Here is a 23,386-nt window from a genome sequence, read left to right on the forward strand (position 1 = left end):
AAGTGCAACTTGTTATTTTATCAGTATTTACTATTGTGAATAACTGCATGTACAAGTCTATAAATACCTGTTTCTGGGAAATAGTGTTTCAGCAATCTGGAATATTTTATTGAAAGTGGGAACCAAAAATACATAATACTTAAAAAAAAAAAAAAAGAAACAAAAAATGCCACCTGATCTAGTTTAAAAATTAGTTTGCTTTAAAGTGTATTATTTCTATTTAACTTCCGAAATGCATCCTATATTTTGATTTTAAAAATTCTCCGTGAATGTTTATTTATCTGCCTCTGTACTATTTGTACCTCTAAAAATGTCATTGATATAAAGAGACTTAAATATGTGATGAATGAAGTATTGCAGCTGCCTGAGTAAGAAATTTCACTGAAGCTAAAGATAGACTTGTCTCTTGTATCTATTCTTTGGCAGAGAAACAGGGTGATTGAAGGGAAGTACAGTATATGAAAGCACCGCTAAAATACAGACACACTGACATTATAATAGTGTCTCATCGGGTGATGTGGTGTTTTGACTACATGGCTGCAGCAGGTCTATAATTTAAATGCCATTAATGGCACAAAAAACAATAGCATGGAGGCAGGAATAGTGTAAAATCTCTGGGTCTGTACTTACAATGCAGATGAAATAGCCCTTTGAACTTGTGGTGCCAAATGTTGTCCAAAGTTACTATTCTTCCACGAGGAAAGCAGTTTTTGTTTTTATGGTGTTTTGTGTCTTCCCCTCCTAGCACAGAGACACATTTTCTGTTCAGATTTCTTGGCCTGTGTCACTACAAAGATCCCAGGCAAAGGGACGCTGCTTGTGTTTTGCTTCACTCATGTCCCGTTCACACATTCAGCACAGAATTTGCCATTGTGAATAGTCATGACTATGTTTGCTTTGTACTCGTTGGCTTTTGAATATGCTTCTTTATATTTTGACTCGAGTCGCACACAGAACTAATTTCACCAGAAGCTATTGGTGTTCAGCTGTAACAGAGTTACACATAGTCCTGTGACTGCACCCTGCTTATAATATCTCATTTGTTTCCACTTGGCTGTTGTAATGTTTTCTGCCTGTTAGACTTCTTGTCCTTTCCCTTGCTCTCCTTTTTTTTTTTTTACTTTTTTTTTTACCCCATTTAAAATTATAACTGACTTCATTTTGATTATTGAACTTAACTGTGGGTAAGCAATAAGCACGTTTCTGTACCCTCACAGATGCCAAACATTTAATGCACCTTTACTGTAATGTATGCTCTATTGTTTGCAAGTAGAGTGAGTCTATCCAGAAACAGTCCCTGATTTTTGAAAACCCTGTAAAATGTGTACAATATGTTAATTGTGAAGCTTTTTTTAGAAAATTTCAAAGGAGGAGAAGAAATGCTGTGTAAGTGAAACTTGTTTAAAGTGCTCCACCATTTCTAGCAGGAGACTGTTATAATAGTTGCATTATTTCTTTATACTGTTTGAATGCCTTTGTAAATCTCAGGCTTTTTTTTCCTTTAAACTGGTTCACTGTGTGTAAGTGTGGTGCTATACCATGTAAATACTATCTGTTTCCAGTTTTGGCTAAGTGGATGGACTCTTTTCGAAATATTCATGCAGTGTTAACAACAATTAAAGCCAATTTATATTCTGTGAATAAATAACTAAACATTAAATGTTACTAAAGAGATAAGAAGGGAGTTTCAGAAAAGTTATTTTTCTTTATAGTACAAGTCGCACATTCAAAGTGTGGTAAATTTGTGCACTTATGTATACCTTTTTTTCTCACTTAAAAACAAATCATACCTAAAATTCAAAGCATGTGGTGTAGAAGTGGATTTACTTTATACTGAAGGTAAATAAAATTGAAGAAAAATGAAGCCTCTGCATTAATTTAGAAACTTTGGATCTTAACAGAAGTAATTTATTCAGAATTCTCTTTGTCTGGTATCTGTCAAGTGTAGCTACCTCTCTGAAACAGGGTCTTTCAAATCTGTGATCATTAAAATAGCTCTCTGCTGATCCTGTGCATTCATGTAACAACTCAGGCTCTTCCAAAATGTAGTATTAATATGTGCAAAACCAAATCTTATGAATGTTTTGATCTCAGAAGGAGTCTTGATCAGAACAACTGTTAAATGCAAAATGATACATTGGTCAACTGAAAAAAAGCTGTCTGTGTTTATTTCCTTCTCAATATCAGTGAAGAAATATTTTACTTAAACCACTATGCATGGCTACTGTAGTCAGTACTTTTCAGTTTTGTCTGAAGAGAAAATGAATAATTTTTCTTGCACTTGTTGCCGCAAACTCTGAGGAGTAACATGACACCAAAGCACAACTTCAGAGAATGGCTAGCATTTCTGCAGACTGCTGTTTTTAATTAGATCAGAATATGAGTTAGTGAAAAAAATTTCATAGTGTCAGGTTTGGTAAAATTGGTCTTAGTTGTAAGACTATTTTTCTACTTAGGAAATAATTTCTGAAATGAAAGGGAACTATTCTTTACGTTCAAGGAGATTTTAAATATAGAGTGAACCTGCACAATTTCTCCATGTAAAAAAAGCATACTATGCACTTAAACAATTTTTTCCTAATGAATACCTTGTACACTAGTAATTTCTTCAGTAACCAGAATGGTTGTTACTTTTCTCTGAAAAGCCCCAAGTATATTTTGTAACAACTGAAAATCTGAGCACAATTCAGTTCCTGATATAGTGGTGCAGTCCCAGCTGCCCTTTCAAGAGTGGAATTCTAGATGTTCCTGTTTTGCTTAGGGAGGAGTGCTATAGTTGTTGGACAGTAGGGATACAATTTGGCTATCTGATAATGTTGTATCTGTTGAAATACTTTCACTGTGGCTGTTGCAATGTATACATATATTGTGAAGGAAACTATATTATGGATTGCATTCACATGATTCAGGTGAGTGCAAGAAGAGCATGGATTTGAGGATACATAAGGGGGAATTATGCAGTATCTAAAGCAGCATATACGGTAACATAGCCAGTTATGTTATTGAACCTGTTATTCGTATAATAATTTAGGTTGGAAACGCCACTTAAGATCATTGTATCCAACACTAAATCTAGCACTGCCAAGTCCTAAGTCATGTTCCTAGGCACCATGACTACACGTCTTTTAAACACCTCCAAGGATGGTGACTCCACCACTTCCCTGGGCAGCCTTTTCCAATGCTTGATGCCTTTTTGGTGAAGAGGTTTTTTTTCCTCTAATATCAAATCTAAACCTCCCCTGGCGCACCTTGAGGCCATTTCCTCTTGTCATATTACTTGGAGGAAAAAAAAAGACTTGGGCATGCTCCTCTTGAGCTTCCTTTCAGGTAGTTGTAGAGAGTGATAGTCTCCCCTGAGCCTCCAGGCTTAACAATTCCAGTTCCCTCAGTTGTTCCTGAGTGGACTTGGGCTCCAGACCCTCCACCTTCATCGTGCTACTTCTTGCTCTAGTCGTGGTTACAGTGTGTATATAAACTTATCTATGTAAGAGTTTCTAGATATTCAGCTTAAGTGTTTCTCCTATGTTTCTTGGAGCTGTTTTTGTAGGGCACTAAGAGCTTAATAAAACTTGAATTCAGTAAAAACAAAGCATGTGAGAACAGGTTTAGTTGTGGTTGTTCCCATATTTATGGTATTATTTCAGAATGTCTTCTACTATGGTTAAAAGTGCATGTGTTCAAATTTCTTGAACATGTTCATAACAGGGTTGAGTGCTGATCTTGTATTCCTTCCACACTTAATTATTCCATTTAATGCTGTGGATATTCTGGTTGTGGATTACCCCATTTTAAATCGCCATTACAGATCATTTCAATCATTTTACATGCCCAAGGGAGCAGTGGATCAGGGCAGAAAGCTTCTCAGGTACTAGCTATAGCTGCTACTTATGGCAGAAAAGATCAAATGTGAATTTCTTTTCTGTTTGAAAACTCTCTGTGGATATTTCTATTTTCCTAATTGGTTTAGGCTGAAAATGGCTTTTTAACAAGATGTAGCTTTCAGGTGGTAAGACTGATGTATTATTGTAATAGTTTGTAATCAAGATTATAGGAACTGTTAACATTAAACAGTTCTGCCTTCAGGATAAGAAAAATGGTGATGATTCCTAGAATCCTACTTTGTTGGTGAAAGATCGGAGGGGCTAACATGGGCTTAGGAGTATGGAGAAAAGGATCTCTCCCTTCTGGGCATGTGGAGTTGAATATTCACTTTGCTTTGTGGTCTAGGTTTATTGCTAAATGCTCAAGCAAGCCTGGAGGCATTTCCTAAATGAGGTTGCAACTGTATAGCTTTTAAACTCAATTAGCCCTCTCTTGTGTTTTTTGCATACCATGTCAGTTCTAATGGAGTTTACTGGGCTGTGTGAGAAAGGAAGATGTGGGGGTCTCCATAACCAGGGCCCTTCTTCCCCCCCACTCTAGTGGATTGACCACATCTTATTGTGGCCCTTTGGCAACAGCAATTTAAAGGTTCTCCAGAATCTTAAAATGTAAATTATGCTTAAGGGGGGGATACTGGGGAAAAACGTCATTCAACAACAAAGAAATAAGTAAGTTGGCTTCCACTACCTGATATGAGACTCCTTCAGAATGGAAAGAACACCAAAATGGGCTGTGCTTTGTGTCAGATGGATGGGATGAGTTGGCCCAGTGTGTTTCTTCCACACAATGATCCTCTGAGGTTTGTGGTCTGTAAAATGCAAACTTGAGAGAAAGAAATCCTATCACAACTAATAGAAAAAAAAAGTGTCTTAAGAAAATTGCTATTCACAGGAATACAGATATAACAAAGTGGTAGAAATTATATCTTACCATTTAAATAAAAACTAAAACACCTAATAACTGCCTTAAGGAAAAACTCCTTTGTTAGTCTTCAAGCACAAGAAAATACTTGACCTGTTTTCAACAGCAGTGTTTTTATAACTTACTTTTGTTGGATCACAATCTTTTCTCTTTTTTCTGTTTGATCTAAAAGTCCAACTGTGTTAATTAAGAAAATTAATGTAATGCATTAAGCTTGTAACATGATTAAAGGTATTACTAGAACTTTATAGGACGAATGTCTTTTCTCATTCTGTTAGTTTTTCCCCGCAATTGCACTTGTGTACAAAACCATAAGTACAACTGGTTGAAAACTTAATCTTTTTTTTTTTCCCCTGTGGGGAAAACACAAGATGTTTTGAAGAAATATATTTTTCAATAGTCATTTTTCTGGAAGGCCTTTTGCATGGGGAGAAATAAAAAAAGACTCCTTGCTACCCCAGAAGGGTTGGTAGCCTGGTGTTTTTGGTGTGCCTCCAGAATCTCAGAGCTCTGTTGTTGTTGGAGAAGGGCCTGGAAACCCAGGTTTCTGATACTTTGGATGAAGGTCTTAACGACCAGACTGCTATCTATCTGGAAAATTATCATGCTGCTTAGTTTTTCTCCTCCTCTTTCTTTTATAATAAGCTCCTTTTCCCAAAAGAAATTTAAAATTACTTAGACATACCTCCCTAAATCTAATGAAGAATAAAAAAAAATTTAAAAATCTTTTTATCTCTCTGAGAAAGGAATATCATCTTCTGATCAGTCTTAGCATTAATGCGTAGATCCATTGTTCATGTTGTCTAGTAAAGAAAAAAAAATATAATTATATAGTTTGCCCTTAGTAATGAAGTTGAAGCAACTGTACATATATTTAAAAGAAGGTGCCATGGCTGAAGAGTGCTGAAGCAATGGATAATTCTTGTGGTTATTCCACTGAGGTTTGCAAAGAAGCACCTTTCTGTCAGTGCACTTGTACATGTACTTATTATTTTACTTTATTTTAACAGTAAAGCCAGGGCTCTCTGGTCCTATTCTCCGTGCTGGTGTACAGCATTGTCTTTGTCTCTTCCTTAAGTCCCACAAAAGACCTTGCATAGCGGAGTCTACAGCCAATGTGGACAATGTGAGGGCTGCTTTTAAAAACACAAAACCAAACAGAAGTTAACTAGTACGAGGAAAAAATCCTGTTCATAGAGCCAAAGTGACTATGTAAGAATATAAAATAATCAGTCTGGTATGTCTGAATCTCTCTAATTCATACAAACCCATGAAAAACCTAGGCTGCTTTGACTATTACATCATCTCTTTTGAAGTACAAATGCTAATTGAAATCTTTCTAAAAGTTCAGCATGTGTGCTAAGATATTACAGATCACTTTTTTCTTATGTACTTGAACACAGGTATGTCTGATTTTCTTTAAAGCTTCTATCAGAGAGGGAAGAAAGGTGGTGCTTGGATCATGCTCCCATAGGATGCACCTCATTTTTAGTACTTTGTGGTTTAATGTTTATCGCTTAAATGTGGTTTGAATGTGCTTCTGAATCATTACTTTGCAGAAAGAAAGACATTGCTGTCCATCTCCAGCTGAGTTTCCACCTTGCTTAAAAATCGGTGCTTTTCTCCTTTATTCTTTAGAAAAGATAATTTTTAATTAGCTTCTGCTTTCCAGATAAGCTGCTCTTCACTTTTAATTCAAGGGAACAAGAGGAGGTAGCATTGGGTATATTTGATCTCTTTGAAATATTTCAGTCTGTCCTTACAGAGCTGTAACTTTCTCTTGAAAAGCTGCTGTGACATTCAGATGTTTGTTGGATAGACTAGAAAGTATGCTTTGGATGCTGTTTAGAAAAATCTAGTGCCCCATAAGTGCAATACAAGATGAAAGGAAGTAATGCTCGGGACCTATTGTGTGTGGATTGCTGCAAACTGCTTTTTTTCCTCAGTGCTTTTAGCTTGCTGACCTGGAGATAAGGTTGTTTCTATGTTTTATTCCTGTTATCAATGTGAAATTCTTCATTTCAGGTACTTTTCCATTTTGCTTTGACCTGTTTTTACAGTTTTTAGTGCCGCCTGTTTAACACATGTGCAGTAAACAGCTGCACTACTGAGTTCCTGCAGATGTTGTGAGCCAGTATGACTTTTATAACTGCCTCTAAGATGTTCAGTTATGGAAGCCTTGATTTAGAAAGAAGAAATCATGTTCAGTCAAAGCTGCCTTCAAATGTCCTGACCTAGACCTAGAAAAAACAGTATGGCATTTTGTTGTGCTGTCTGTGTACTGAGCTGTCTGAGATGATTTACTTTTGTGGCTCTAAACACATTAGGTAAAGTTTGGGGCCATCCAGCAATTGCATGTTACAAGTTCCTTTTTGCATCTACAGCAATCTTGTTAATGTTACCTCTTTTAAAATTCTTTGATAGTAAATATCATCAGATAAAAGGCTTTTGTAGTCTGGATTACTGCTCTGAAAAAGACCGTGAAGTAAACACACTGTTACCAGCTGACTGATTTCTACACTTAGGTTTGCTGGGGGTTTTAGTGGGCTGTTAACACTACAGGTATGGCTTTTTTGAGTTCCTGATTTGGGGGAAATTTTGTTTATCAGATCACGTCTGTTTTCCTCATCCCTTCATGTATAAACTTGCCCTAAAGGAGAGCCATCTCTAACTACATTTTGTTTATTATGATTTCAAACTACCTACTAATCTGAAAATAAATTTTAGAAAGTTGTTGAAATAGTGGCCATTACACTACTATTTTTTTACCTGTACTTTAGTATAATTTCATGTATTTAAAGTTCATAATTGAGTTTCTTTTCAAAATGAATTTCAGAGAGACAAACCTCAAACAGACTTGTATCAGTGTGTTTGCTTGGGAGTGAAGTCAGATGTCAGGGCAGCGTCAGTGTGTGTGTACTTGTACCTGGAGGGGGGAGATAAACTGTAGGGGCAATCTTTCACATAGGTGTGCTATGCAGCTGTTTGCAGGACACCTTTCTGTGTGTTTCAGCTGTTTTTTTTCTCCTTGCTCTTGAAAATAAAATGTTTTCTGTGATGTATCCTAGACCTTTCTTGTTTCTCCCATCTTTACCATCAAATCACCATATCATAGGTATATATATAAGACTATTCTTTCTTACTATGGCAGTTGCTAAATAATCCTGCCAAGCTTGTCAAGTCAGATATGTAATCAACACTGTACACAGCATTTTTTAGAAACTGAAGTTGAAAGGGGAATAACTAAATCAGCATGGCTGGTCAAGAGTTGCAATGCAGTGTTTTCCAGGGGAAAGAATTATATCAGTAAAGCTGGGACTCACTGGTCCTATTCTCTGTGCTGGTGCACAGCATTGTCTTTGTCCTTAAGTCCCACCAAAAACCTTGGCTGCAGGCCCCTCCAGTTTGGGGGGAAATTCGAATAAGAGTTTTAAAAAGTGAATACTAAATCTTTATATTTCTCTTTTCCTTGTTAAGGTAGAATGAAAACCATAAACTATTGGTAAATGTCAACTAACCGCTAGACTTGAAAGAACCAGCAGCTGGTTTCTGCTTATGAAGCAGAAACTGTGTAGGAGGAGATGTAAAGAACCTCCTCAAATACCCATTATAACAGAGGGGCGGGGGAGAGACTGTACTGAATATGGTTTTTAACCTTTAGAATTCTTTTTCTGTTCTCTTATGCTCTTAGACTTGTATGAAAATGCAAAATGGCAATTGATATTTTTCAGGTAAAGGCATCAGACAAAGGCCCCGTGCCACCTAAAACTAGTTCTAATAAAAAATTGAGTACTCAACTTGCCTGTATCAATTTTGTGTCTGTTAAAAGATTTATGGTATGAATCTCATAACCAGATTTCAAATGTATTTAATGATTAATTGTTTGCAAAGAGCTTGAGTGTGCCTCATATCAGATGCAATGTTTCAATGCAGCAACATTATTAACAACATTGTTAGAGTAATACTGAAATGGCAACACTTAAAAAAATGCATCTACCACAAATCTGAAATGATGGGTTTGTCTTGAATACAAATAAACAGAGAGAAAAGAGATTGGGAGGTATTCATTCCTGATGTATAAACTGAGATAAAAAGTAGACCACAGGTTTATGTTAATATAAATTGAGACAAATTCTCGGTTGGCAACACAGACCTAAACGCTGCCTAAGCAAAGCAATGAATGTTTATTCTGTTTCTAAAGGGAAGTCCATACTTGCTGTCAAGAAAAGACAAAGGGTTGTTCTGGGATGTGTTTGTTGGGTTTGGGTTTTTTTAAGTAACCTATTTTTGCAGTAATTCATAAATCCTTCGTCGCTTTCTGATATGGAAAAAATATATGCAGCCTCATTAGCTCATGGCACAATTATCTTTCAAAAATATTTGGAAAAATAGACTAGAAAATGAAAAAATAATTTTTTTTCTGAAAATAGTCAATTATGAGACACTTAATCAATGTATCTGGAAAATGTGGTGACAATCTGTCTGTTTTTTAATTGGAAACCTTCTTACCTAGATACTGGGCAGACGAAACAGCTCTCAAGGAACAATTAAAAAGAAATAGAACTGCCACTCTGTTATTTCACCTGCTCTTCTTTTAAACATGTCCTTTCTTGTTTGCTGACAACTCCCACTATGGAGCACTTGTCCACAGTCCTAGGAATTACTATTAACTCCCCAAGACGGGGGTGGGAAACTAGAACTGGTAAGCAAGGGTTGGAAGGGTACCAGCTGGAGGATATTTGTGACAGATCAGAATAACAGGAAGAGAGAGTAAAAAAGAAATGGTCAGCACTTTTGGCTTTTTAAAAGTGGGGTGTAGATGACTTGCTGTTATGTTTTTGCAATGTCTTGTTTCCAGGCTGCTGGCTTAGTCAGCCACATCTTTAATTTGCCCAGTTTATAACAGCTGCTTCTGCTGCTACCACAGAAAGAGAAATTATAATTTCTAGGCTTTCATTTCATCCCTCTTACCTATAATCCTCAAGTTCCAGTCTGTCTGACCACTTGACTAGGCTTTTTAATTAGCAGATCTTCTTGGGGGCCCTTAAATGTGTTTTGAATATACAGGAACACTAAACAGCCTTGGAAACTCTTGATGAGATGAAAAACATCCTGCTGGGAATATAAAATGGCACATAGTGCCTAGAATAATGGTTTCCATAATTGAGATTTTCATGTGCTGTATTAAAAGGCAATATTTACCTGGGTTTCTGTTCTCTTGAAAAGAAAAATGTTAATTTTTAAAAACTTGTCTTTTTAACTCCATTTCCGCATAGTTTTGTTGATTCCTCAGAAGAAAAGTTATGGGTTTGGCACAAAAGGCACAGAAAGCTGGAGATGAAAACTAGTATTCAAATATTTCTGTGCAGTCTGTGATTCAGATATATTTGATTTCCTCAGATGAGGCGGGTGGAGTTTTGTAATGGTCTTTACTTTGTACCCAAGACCACTGTACTGCCTGATCTTTTGGCTGAGGTGGCACATTGTTAATGATGTGCTAATAAACAACATAATTTGGTAAGGTAGACTCTTTGGTAGAAGGTAATAGTTCTCACTGCTGCAAGTATCTTAATGCAATTGAAGAAAACAGCTTGTTTTAATCATTTACTAATTGTATGGCCCAGCAACTGATCTCTGGGATGTACCTTGGAGACCCGATAACATGTTTCATCGACTTCTGGGGAACCGACACAGAGGATGTTGGTCAAATTGCCCAGTTCCCTTCATTGCTGGTCTGCAGCTCTGTGGTGATTTGTCTAGAAGACAAAGAAATAAAGGATTTTTGTGTAATAGTTTAGGATATGCCCAATAAATCAGCCAATAATTGGTCTTGACATTCCCCAAGGAAAAATCGTTAGTGTCACTATAAAGGTCTTGGTGGTTTTGTACTATTTGTACTAATGGTTTTTTTTCAAATTTTCAGATAAAATATGTTTTGCTTCAAGCTAACTCTAAATGAAATTAGATTATTCAGAATATTAAGTTGTGACATAATACTGTCAGTAAGCCTTATAGTTTCAATAATTTAAATGTCATAAATGCATATGTCAATGGTATATTGTTCCATGCTGTTCTGCTTTGCTGTTCATGTGAGACCATTCAGGCATATAAAACAATAAAATAATAAAAAATTGCCAGAAAATGAGCTCTAGGCTTATTTTTCAGTGCTACAGATGAGTGTTGACAAGACCCGTTTCTGAAAACTCAAATACTAGACCTGTGTGCATTGGTCTTTTTCCATAGTGTAATTATGAGTTAATTTTCTCTTATAGAAAATTAATCCTGCTTAACTACTCAAATACAGTTCTAGGTAATATTCGGATCTTTACTGGTGACATGCACTAATCCTGATGAAACCTGCAACACTCCTGCAGTTTTTCAATAGCTCTGAAAATTATTCCAAACTTAGCCTATGGTATTCAAAGGCACACATAACTACATAAATGACTCTCCCCTGTCCCTGAAGTGCAGTGGATTAGGTGAAGGGATTCTCAAAGCCTTCTAAATTCTTGGCATTCAGTACAGAAAATGTTCAAGTAACAAATATTTGAGTTGCTTGTCAAAGCACTTTATTAAATTGGACTCCCTTAAATAAGTTTAGTGTTAAGTAAGTATGGTAAATTAAATCTAAAAATATTTTTTTTTCAAATCTATACTTTTCAATGGTCTAATGGTTACCTTTTGAAGAGTTTGTGGCCTGCAAAATACTGTAATTATACAGCATATTCTCAAAAAGACTGGTCTCTGGTATTTGCGTCCATGCGGTTTCATGGAAGACATTTTGAGAATTTCTAGTCCATCTTGTTGAGCTGTGCCTTCTCCATTATGATTAATGGAGGAACATGCAAGTTTGAATTCTTCAAATAACTTTGAAAAAAATCTCACATTTTTTATTTGTCTATTTTATGGGACATGAAAAAAAAACCCATTACCCCTTAGGGAATTATAGCACAGTGCTTTAATTACACAATGCCCATTAATGCTAATAAATTTTATGCTAAAGACCTATGCTGTACCAGTGCCAACAAAAACATAAGTCTCCTTCCTTTTCAAACCCTGTGCCACATACTGCCTGGACACACGATCATTAAAATGAACTCAGTTGCAATGACAAGCATTAGACAAAGATGTAACATTTCATTTTGACTTTCAGCAGTTTCTATAGTTTGAAATAATGCTAGAATTTGATCTTTAAGTAATCTTTGAAAGTATTCAAATAGGAATAATGTTAGACCAGTGAGGGAACATGTGAAATGAAGCGATAATACTTTCAATTGCCGCACTCCTTTTATAATCTGATATACCTTGAGTTTTCTCTCAAAAGATTCCTTTGTAATAGTAGTCAGAAGAATGAGTTTATCAACTGCATAAGATAAAGCATGTTTGTAAGCACTCTGTATTCATAAATCTTGTTTCTTATTTCATTCTCTGCTCTGTTTCTCTTACCTAGTCATTAACTGCAGCCTTTCTTTCCTTTTTTAATATAGCTCTGCTGTTAGCAGTTCTAGAATTTGACCTCAGAACTGTCTCCTTTTCTCTTGCAATATTCCTGGAAATCAGGCAATCATATCACTATTGATCTGTGTATTGAAGCACAGCAGTTCTACTTTCTATGTGTGGGTTAGAGGAAGGGTTTGGGATTCAATTGATGAGAATTTGAAGTGAGGGGAATGCATTAATAAAAGCATCACACTGGTAGATGCGGGTTTTTCCACATCTGTGCAGTGGGGCGACAAGTGTACTAACAAGATGAATATGTGGTAGTGATTTGGTCTGGTTGAGAATGGAGACCAAATGGAAACAGCTATGCATGAGGAGGATGGCATTTAGGAGGGGCTGACCAGTGGCTTGATTGTAAAATGCATAAAAAGAAAAAAAGCGCTTAGATGCTGTCTGACTGTGAAGATTTAGAAAATGCCTAGACTTAGATGTCAGCGCAGTCTTCAGGAGCAGACAGAAGGGAAGAGCAAGGGCTGTGAGACATCACGTGGGTTTGGAGTGAGAACTGTGCCACATCCTCGTGACCTCAGTCTGGGTGGGCAGGGGAGATGCCACAGTGCGTGGCTGGGCTGAAGGAAGGGGAACGTGAGGGTGAGCCCAGCAGTGAGCTGTGCTCCCTGCCAGGCAGGGGGGGCCCTGGGAGTGCTCTTAGAGAGCCCTCAGCAGTTGTATTTTATCCTCAAGCTCAAACCTGTCAATTCAGGGTATTAATCACATTTTTAGAATTTTCATTATGTAATGTTTTCTGGGTTCTGTTTACACTTCATTGGTGTTTTTGCTAAGAGACTGGAAGACTTGGGCTGAATTTGGGTGCCTCTGACACCTGATATGTAGAAGCAGCCTCTCATAAGAGAAAAAAGCTATATTATGAGGTTTGTAAGAATGCTGTATGTTGATGAGCACTAATTGCTTGAGCTGGGAGCCCTTTGAAAACCTTTCTGATGACTAAATCTCCATTTTACACCTCTACTTCCCAAATTCCCAATCTGGTAGGAGCTCATGTTATTTTTAACAGTGGTTTCTTTTGCCACTGAGTCCTAATGAATTGGAATCACACTTGAAATGATAGTTTCTAATCTTATATGCTGTTGTGAATATTCTTTTTATTTTTAAGTTAGTCAGACTCTTGAATCGTCCCAAATCTTCCCACCATCAATTGGACTTTTTCCCAACTTTCTGACTAGTTTCAAAGGGAAATCATGCTCTTGCCTTTTTTCCTGCTCTGGTTGCCTGCACTCACCCCGCTGTTGGTTTTCCTGCTCAGAGGCAGACCTGTTCCAGCTCAGTGATGGGTGCCAGTCACGACAGTGTAACAAGCCAAAAGTAGTAAACTTGTTATGAAAAGCTTGAAAACTTGGACGTGTCTAGGTGCCAGGATTTTAAACTCATTGCAACTTTATTAATGACACCCTGGGGGAAGAATCTTTTAATAGTAAACGTATTCAAACAGATTTGAGCTAAAAAAGCTGGATTTACTTTGTTTTGGTTGCATGTGTACTACAGCATTATCAGGAGATGATTTAGAGTAACAGCTGTGAACTCTTAGCTTGGAACATGTTAAACTGAAGGTTCTCCATGACTGAAAATGTTTTCCCAGATTTATGGGAGCTTTCCCTCTCCCACCCCCTGTAGCACTTTGCAGTTTATAAAGGGCTATATGTTAAACAGCATTTGTTGAGCTTACTGAATAAGCAAATACGATTTCATTTTTTCTTGAAACATTCATTCCTGCTCTGCTTTTGAAATGACACACGTGCCACTGTGGTATTCTTCTTCCTAGTAGTTTCTACATGAAATCTGTTTTCTCTGAGAAAATGGAATCTTTGTGTCTTTGTCTCCTCTCTAGCTTTCAGGCATGTTTTGGCAGGGGCTCTGACTGTCGAGGCACTGGAGAGGAGGGGCCTTGCACTCATTTGTCAGCTTTTCTTGCATCTGTAATTTTTGCCCACTCAGCAGTACTGGAGGGGCTTAAAAAAGGGGGAGAACTTCTAGCTGTTGAAAGTCAAGCTCATGAAATTATTGCCAGACTGTAACAGTTTGGGAAAGACGTGTGTGTGAGAAACAACAAATGCTAAAACCACCTTTAGGTTTTAGGTTTTAACAAGTCTCCGTTTCATGTAATTGCATGCCTTTTCCCCCTGTATCTTTACAGGCAATGACACTGTGGTTTTATAGATTTGTTCGTTGTGTGCTGATAAACTGGCTTCTTTTTTTTTCTTGATGAAAATAATTTCACTGGTGTTCAAGACCTGGTTGTTTCCAACCAACAGCTTAATCTAAAATGTTTAAGTCTTCTCTAACTTTTGTCCTAATCCTTCACTGCAATCTCCCTTTGCAAGCTGGATGCTTTCATCTCCTTGTGTAATGCAACCAAACAGAAATTAGTTAATTTTTTTTATTAGAAGACAGATCCCTTCAGACTAAAGAAAGCATTTTTCCTCTTCAGTTTTTTATGGAATATTAACATTGATCTCTCCTCCTCGTTTCAGTAGGCTATTTAAGCCCAGGGCTCATACTGTGAGCTGTTAATTAATCAGTGTGACAGATGAAGAAAGTATCCAACTATGAAAGGAAACCTTACTTCAGTGACTAACAATAAGGATGTGAGCCCGAGTGATTTAAAGGATTTTTTTTTTATTATTGTGAATGTGTGATAAGAAGTTCTTAAGCTGTTTGAGGTAGCGATGGGATTTTTTTGCTCAGATTGTGTCTCTGCACGAACATTAAAGGGCTCATCAATATTTTGTCTTGAAAAGTCTAGACAGGAGTTAAAAGAGCCTCTCCTACAGTTTGAAGAGATCCTGTTTCCCATAATTAATAACAGGAAGCAAGTAAATAAGGCTTTACTGACAAATGAAACTGCAACAGTAACATGTACCCAGAAACATTAGCTCCTAGCTGAGAAATGTAGCTGAGGTCTGTTGGTTTTAGTGTACAGGAAAAGATTGCTGTGGAAGCACATTAGAGCTTTGCTCAAGTCTAATTCAGTTATGTGATAGCAGACTAAAAGTCCAAAAGTAGCGATAATGCATTTTAATTATTGAGAGTGATTCGTGACCTTTGTTTACATCTGTGTTACCATCCAAGAACTGTTCCCCTGTCATTATTTGAAATTCTTTGAACTCAAAAGGAGATTTTCATGTTTATTTAAAAGCTACCAGAAGGCATTTCAGACATTTCCTGGAACAAACTGTATATATGTATTTTAGGAAGATAAGAAATGAAAGGAAACTTGAGGAAAAGCTTTTAATTTTCTTCCTTTTTGAAGACTGCATTTTCCCTTCAGAGATACCTTTTCAGAAAGTAGTTGCAAACCTTTCCCTCCCCCTCCCCAATTTCTCTCGTTAAAGTCAGTTAAACAACAAAAGGGGAGTTAGATCCTCATCTCTTCTGTACCAGTGTAAAACCAGAGGAGTGCTATTTATCTCAGTGAGCCGTTCAGGTCATTTCAGTAACTCCACGTTGTGCAGACAAAAATTCAGTCTGGCCCTTGCCTGCCATACTTCTGACTTTGGTTTTTGGGTTATGCTGGAGGGGGAGGTCGAAGGGGAAGGAAAAGGAGGAGGTTTCTGTGTGTGTAGTTGGGGGGGTGGTTGTTTTCCTAGGGAGCAGCAATGACTGAATGCAATATTCAGAAGTACTGGAAAGCACATTTAACTCTGTGTTTGTGCTGGACCTTAAGTCTGAGCTTGTTGAATTATGGGTTCATCGTCTGGCATGCTGACTATATGATACAACTCTGTAATACAGACTGTTTGTCATCTTGGTGCTGACCTTGAAAAGAGAAGAAAAGTGAATTTGTTTCACTGATTCTTAGATACACTAGACAGTAAATTCCTGCTTTAGCTGTTTAATTTACAGTGAACTGCTAATTTTTTTCCCCCTGTAGATGAGCTGTTGGGCTTTCTACTAAAAATGACAAGATAGGACAAAATAAGCTTGTTTGTAGAGCTAATGTTTTTCCTTTTCTGTATATTTTAGAAGATTAACAGCCGTTGCTGTAGAGAAGCATGGTGATGAATACTAAATAGTCCACCATAAGGCATTTTGGAAGGAATTCAGTAAATTCAAAGAACGTACCCCAACATTGTATCCCGTAACTTAGTTATTTTTTTTTTCCCCTGATTGTAGCTTATACTATGAAAGCAACAGGCTATATCCAAAAAGAAGGCCATACCATTTACCATACCATGTCAGGTTAAAATCTTTACTGGCAGATATTCTTTTATCGTTGACTGATTAAGCGAGAGATTCGAGCCCGCTTACCTAACCTTCAACATAGGCTTCTTCCATTCCACTCAATGAGTTTATATATTTCCAGAGTTCATAATTGGACTTGTGTTATTTTCTAAATGTGTTTTCCTCTCCTGCTAAGTACTGAGTTCTGTCACCTTGAATCATGCATGCCAGTATCTAGCTAGACTTACAGCTTTTAAATGAGACAGCCTGTGGAATGTGGTGCTACTTGACACAAGTGCTTGGGTTCTTACTGAAAATAAATAGCTCAGATGTCACTTCAAATGCCTATTGTAACAGTAAAAAGTCAGAGACAGCTGCTGAAGGTGCGCTTTCAGGGTAACTATAAGGTATTATGTCAACTTTTATCCCTAGCTCAGAACTGTAATAACTAGTCAGTTCCCGAGAGAAGTTTATTGTGGAAAAGGTGTATTTTCTTTACCACAAAAAAGTTACCCTACACAGCAAAGCTTTATATAAAATGGCATTAATTTTTCATTTATTTGGATGTTTGAGACGTTTGAAAATCATGTGTCTAGATCTATTAGGTACAGCATATAGGGTTAAGAAATTTTCTAATTAAAAAGAAAATAATACACAAGCCTTTTTAATAACTAACTTGAATATCTTCAATTTCACATCCCAGAAAGTACTCTTATATCAAACCTGATCTTTGTATTAGGCTTTTGATGTGTGTTTTGCATAAATAGGTTGAAAATTTCCATGTTTAGGGTGCTTCTTTTGGAAAGAAAGGTGATTCATCAGTGGACAGTCTGAATTCTTTGAATTGTCAGATTATATATTACCAGTGCTGTGTGCACTGGTACATGTAGATTGCTTAAATGCATATTTCAGAGAGATTAATGACTACAGTAAGTAGTAGAATAATGTAAAATAAGGTTCCTGATATAGCCCCGGCTTAATCTAAAAGGTGCTGATAGGAAAAACTACAGTCCTAACAGGACTAGGTATTGGTAGCAAACTTCTGCTATCTTTAAACTTATAGGTACATAGTTTCCAAGGGAAACTCTTGATAACTAGCAGTTTCCAGGATATTATCTAGATTTCCTGTTTATTTTATGTGGTATCCTTTTTCCCAAAGTATGAAGACTGCTTTAAATAGTGTATTATCCAAAGTCTACTCTGACATTGCAAGGTTCAAAGTAATTGCTTATACCATACGTTTTAATACAATATTTCTTTTTGTCCTCTAGGATTGTTAATTACTTTTAGCATACTTGTCTCTGTGCTTGTGATTGGACCTGATGCATCCCTTCTCCACCATTTTTAAATATTTTCTAACTTAAGGGTAAAGATTTATTTCTGATTCAGCAGCAGGTTCCTTGTGAGAAACCTAACTAGAAGAAAATAAAGGAAAAGGAATTTACATTCATATTCAAATTTCTAATTAGATTCAGGACTGTTATTTAAGTATTTTAAGGGTTTATTTTCATAGTGCTCCACATTTGGGGTAGGAACTCCTTTGAAAATCCCTTTAGTTCACAGAAGTTAGAAAGCTGATTTCTTTTAAGCAATAAACTCAGTTTGGCAAATAATTTAAAGAAGATATTTCTGTTAAATGTCCTTTTAAAATAAATAATGATTGTATAGGTGAAAAATACTTTCAATTACTGTGAATGTGTTAAAGCATAAGCATGCAGATGGATTAAGACTTAAAGAATTTGCCCCAAATGTTACTTTTAGCATGACTACTATTGGTTGCCTCTTGGAAATTTCATCCTACTGTGTGCAGAAGCTCTCCAGGCTGTCAGTAAGGACTGTGATGGAAAAACTGTTCTGAACTACCATGGATTGCCAATAGGATATGTGAGTCCAGGCATTTAATTTCCAAAGCTGTTCACTTTAGAGATTCAATTAAAAAAGAGATGTAAACTTTCAGTTTCACCTTTGTAAAGTAGGGAACAGAAGATACCTGCTAACATTAGACAGAATAATTTTTTTTGAATCTTTGAAAGGGATGGACACTTATTGCTGCATTTATTTCAGAAGAAAGAGTCAACTGATGCTGTGGAGTGCTGAAGGCTCCCAGCTCTCCAAAGTATTTCTGTCATACATCCTAGAAAGGCTTCAGAAGGAGGGACAATGCCCTGAGATTCCTCACTGTGTTCTCTCTACCATGACAGTCAGTACTGGAATCAAAAATGAAGACAAATTCCAATACTCCAAATGCACATTCCGGAAGTTAAAACTTGTCCTTTATACACAACAGTGATTTAAAATCAAAACAAATGTAAAATTTCCCATAATGCACTTTTCAACCACTAGAAACTCAAACTGACATGCACCACTTTCAATCAGAGGATGAAGTAATAGAACTACATCTTTTTTTGGCAGCAGAGGAGTAGGGGAATACCTGCTGCTATTATTTCTTGATGTCCTAGTTTAAGTTCAGCTTCATCAAATTGAAGTGTAGCACAATTTTAGTCCTTTAAACACAGCTACCTGTATTTTTTTTGAAAAGCCAGGAGATAGGAATATGTGAGGATGAAACTCGATTTTTGTTTGTTTAAAATGTTCTCGTAAAGGCTTTTGTAACTACCTTGGCCTGCTGCTTTCTCGAAACACTATTTCTGCCAAGAAATCTAAATACAATGTCACCAGTTAAATAAGTAGATTTTTTGTGTTTTTTATAGTAAAACATATAGGGAGATAGCATAAAGTTCAAGGATACTTTCCTCTTCCACTCCTTTTTTCCCTGAAAGGAGATAATTTTCCATTCACACAAAGAACAAATACTATTTTCTTTTGTAAGTAGCCAGTGCCTCATCTTTTATTGTATTGTTATTGACATAGGTGGAAGTAGAAGCTTTCATTTCTGGTACAGAAAGGGAGTTTTGTTAAATAATAAACCCAGAATTTTATGGTTTTTTTCCAAGTTCTGTATGGTACTTTTTCCCCAAAAAAAGTTGTTATAGGAAGTGGGACAGATATGGCAAACTTGTTTCAGGAGTATATCGTAATGTTTAGCAACAATTTTTTTTTTCATAAATCATTTTCTTCACCATATGTTGAATAATATTTTGCTGCATGCAATGAGTCTTGTTTTTTACTAATACCTCATTTTGCTAATTAAATTAACATATAAGGACATGAACATTGAAATGCTTCTTGCGTTCAAGTTAGGACATGTAATACTTTTCAATGTTTCTTCTCCATCTAGTTTCACTTCCAGAATTTCAATCTCTTTTCACCTGCAATAAGGTCACGGTTGGGATGGTAACAAAACTCTGTGAGGATGTATGTTGCTGTACACTGAGTTCTGGCTGCTTGAAAGAATTTGGCCATCACAAGTCACTCTGATAAAGGTGCAGAACAGGGCATGCCCTGGTCAGTGTTGATGCTACAGCAGATACTATATTCTGCTGTAGTGAAGGTGGTTCATTGAAGAGGTTTTAACAGTTCATTTTAATTATTTTTAACTACGAGGAAAAGTTTTAAATAACTCTATACCAGGAAAAACGTTTTACCTCATGACACTGAGTTCTAAAATGGCATAGGGAGTGCTCTGACTCTGCATTTTCAGTGCTTCTAGACAAAATTTCTCTCAGCAAAGACAAGTAGTACTTAGCAAACTGAGGCCTCCTTTATGTTCCTTCTGTTACTTTATTTGATTGACTGTTAATAAGGTTCTTCCTATTAATCACCAAAAGATGCAGAATTACATACTCATTTGTTAAAAAGTGTTACAATGATTTCTCTGCCTTAAAGTTTGCAGAGAATCTTCTGTAAAAATTCATATTAAAAAAATCAACAGCCTAAAGTACGAGAATGATTTGAAGTATGTAGAGTAGCGTGCATTAATGTTTTACTCGTGTTTGGGTTTGTTTTTTGGAGGGGTTTTTGTGGGTTTTTGGGGGGAGTTCTGGTTTCGTGTTTTAATCTGGATGTGACTGACCTTGATGAGACTCCCAGAAGAAATTTTAGTCAATCTCCACCTTTTAATCCCAAGCGCAGCGTCATGTACTTCCTTAATAATGGAAGATATTTGTGTGTCTCTCTTTTAATCATATAAATCTTTCTAATTTAATGGAATTTCACCTTTGTAAAGAAACAACCATCTTTTGTTGGAAAGTACTCTTTTCTATAACTCTGTAATAAACAACCCACATTTTATCTTGTAAGGCAACTTTCTAGTGTTCCAAACCAACAAAAGCAAGTCCAGCACATGATTCGCAGCGCGGAATTTCTCCTCAGGCATTTGTCCTAAATATGAAGGTAGCTCAAAGGATGCACAGGTTTTGTACCTGTATTTTTCATTCATTCCACACCTCAAACAGATCAACCTTTACAGATCCTTTAAAACATTCCCCCCCCTTGTTTGTTTGTTTTGAAGTGTATATCTTGCCCTCTTAATAGATTTAAAACGGAAAATGAAGGCTGTGGTAATAGCCTATTCTGCTGAATTCCTGTGAAATGTGGAAGTTTTCTCCGTGAGAAGTCCTCTATAATGTCTGACATCCAAATAGCACACTTCCATAGCTTGGAAAATGGCAGCCTGCAATAATTTTGGTAGAGGTTGAAGATGTTTTTCAAGAAGAGTTGGCATCTCTTTAGCATTCTCATCTATAATATTACGATGAAGGGTTCAAAGACCTGGCAAAAGGGTACCAGATGCCCTTTGTCAGCTATGCATTGGCTTAGCTCTGGTCATAAGCAGAGGTTGAGATCATCTTTTTATTCTCTGGTTTGTTACAGGTATCACCTGTTTTGTGATGGCATAATCTTCTGGCAGCAGAAAAATTACTTTAAATACAGGACTACACTAATCAAAGTCCATAAACTATCCTTCCCCTCCTTCTCCCTAAATTATTTATGAATAAATTTGCATAACTTGTAGCATCCATAATTTTCTTTTAAAGCAGCTAAAAAGTACATTTGGACCTGGGATTGTGATAGTTCTACTTTATCTGGAGGACTGGTTTTAAGGCATTTTTATGTTTTATTAAATGGTTTTACTGGGTATTTTATTAGAAAAGTAGGCATAGGTAGTTGTACTTGTCCAAAATGGACTGAAAGCTTTTTTTACTAGAAATTATTTAGGTAGATACTGTTACACATAAGGTTGCTTGCAGAAGCTTCCCACAATTTCTGCATTTAGTTCTATCTTGGGCTCTTAATTATGCCAAGCAACTTTAAGGTACTTCTGGCCCATTACATTAAACACTAAATAACTTAGTGGGAGGCCACTTTGTTATGATTGTATGAGGGTGAGATAAAGTAGCATTACTCAGTATGTGGAAGACATGTGACCACTGAATGCTGGATTACTAATTTATATGAAGTCCTTCACATAAAGAAATGAATGACTGTATACCATTCATTGCTATTTTTTTAACCAGCATACTGATAAATATTTTGTGACCACAGGTAAGCAGAAAACTCACTTTTTCCAGCCCACAAAACTTTGAGTTCAAAACTAGTTCTGTTCTACTCTAAATTTCAGTGAAATTTAGGAAGAATGAAGAGATCTGTTTAAAATAGTCGATTTACTGCTAAATGAAAAACAGCAATTTGGAGTCAGTGTGGCTGTTTTTGACTATAAATTCCCTTTTAAGCCCTAGAACTGTTTTCTGAAGGAGTTTTCTTTAAAAATGGTACAACTCCACACAAAGTTTAACTTTATGAATCACCGTCTTCCAGCTTGACAGAAAAGCCGATATTCAAAGACTGCAGTACTTGTGAATTAGGAGTCAAACATGAAGTGAAATCTTCTTACGTTTTTGGTGAGAAGTGGCACTTGATCCTTGAGGCAAAGAAATTTGCTTCAACCTACATGACACATCACATCACATTACGAACAAGTGCACTGGCAGGGCTATAAGATGAAATGCCATTTTCTGTTAAGTTAAAAGTAGGACGAGTTTTTTCCATTTCTGAGAGTTCTATCACTTCATATAGTTGCTTTTGGAAATGAAAAATGGCAACGGTCCTGTACAGAAGTGGTCTGTGAATTACAGAAAAGCAGCTTATGCTGAGTAGTGTCGCACAAGAAGATGTCAACCATTTCATGAGGAGAAAATGCAGCACAGTCATATGATGGAGCCCACAAAATTTAGTTATGCTAAGTCTCTTATTCTTAATAGAGATGAGGATAAATAAAATATAATTATGGTTATTTTTTGTTTGTTTTAGCAGGCTCAACAAATATAGCGACCTTATAGATAATCAAGATATTTACAGTGCCTGTACAGTAAATATAGATAAAGAACATACAAGGGTTTTAGTTTTGTTATCTTCATATGTTTTCATCAGTATCCTGGTCTAAATTACTGCTGCTAGCTTTTGAGCATGATATACAACTGTGTGTACAATATACCATACAGGATTACCTAGATTTCTTTGTTACTGCATAGCAGTGGCCAAAAGAGTCTGTTTGCTTTCTTTTATAGTAAGGTGAATTAAGGAAATAATATGCCTTCTGACAGCCTGGGAGTCAGGGAATAAACAGGGAGGAGTTTCTCATATTACATCATTCTGAACGTGGAACAGAAGCCCATATGAGCCTGGGTGTTCTGCTGGCTTCACTAGTAGCTTGGTGGAAGGGGGAAAAGGAAACTTATAAAAACATTTCAATCTATACCAATGGGATTTTTTAACAGATATTTTAATGTCATTCTGGTGTCTATGTTGAAATTGTGTTCTACATATGGATAAAAGCAACTAAAAGGCCATAGAGGTGATGGAATGAATGAAGACAATTTTATTCTTTGTACTATAGTTTGATAAATTGCCTTGGTTTTTTTGTTGTTGTTTTAATAGCTTTGACACAATTTTATTTTCAAGAGTTTAAATCAGTGGAAAAAGAACAACAAAGACTTAAAATGAG

General features: G+C 36.4%; 1 long non-coding RNA gene across 5 annotated transcripts in view; it reads right to left on the minus strand.

The window, feature by feature from the left end:
- LOC135418819 (uncharacterized) overlaps positions 1-23,386 on the minus strand; it is a 60,573-nt gene that overhangs the window by 19,739 nt on the left and 17,448 nt on the right. For all 5 annotated transcript variants that reach the window (XR_010432682.1, XR_010432683.1, XR_010432684.1 and 2 more), the window contains exons 2-3: positions 10,449-10,559; positions 4,570-4,704 (exon numbers count right to left, since the gene is read on the minus strand). This is a non-coding gene — a long non-coding RNA (uncharacterized LOC135418819). The remainder of the gene's footprint in view (positions 1-4,569; positions 4,705-10,448; positions 10,560-23,386) is intronic.

This window comes from Pseudopipra pipra, chromosome 9 (assembly GCF_036250125.1).
Source record: "Pseudopipra pipra isolate bDixPip1 chromosome 9, bDixPip1.hap1, whole genome shotgun sequence".
Lineage (NCBI taxonomy): Eukaryota > Metazoa > Chordata > Aves > Passeriformes > Pipridae > Pseudopipra > Pseudopipra pipra.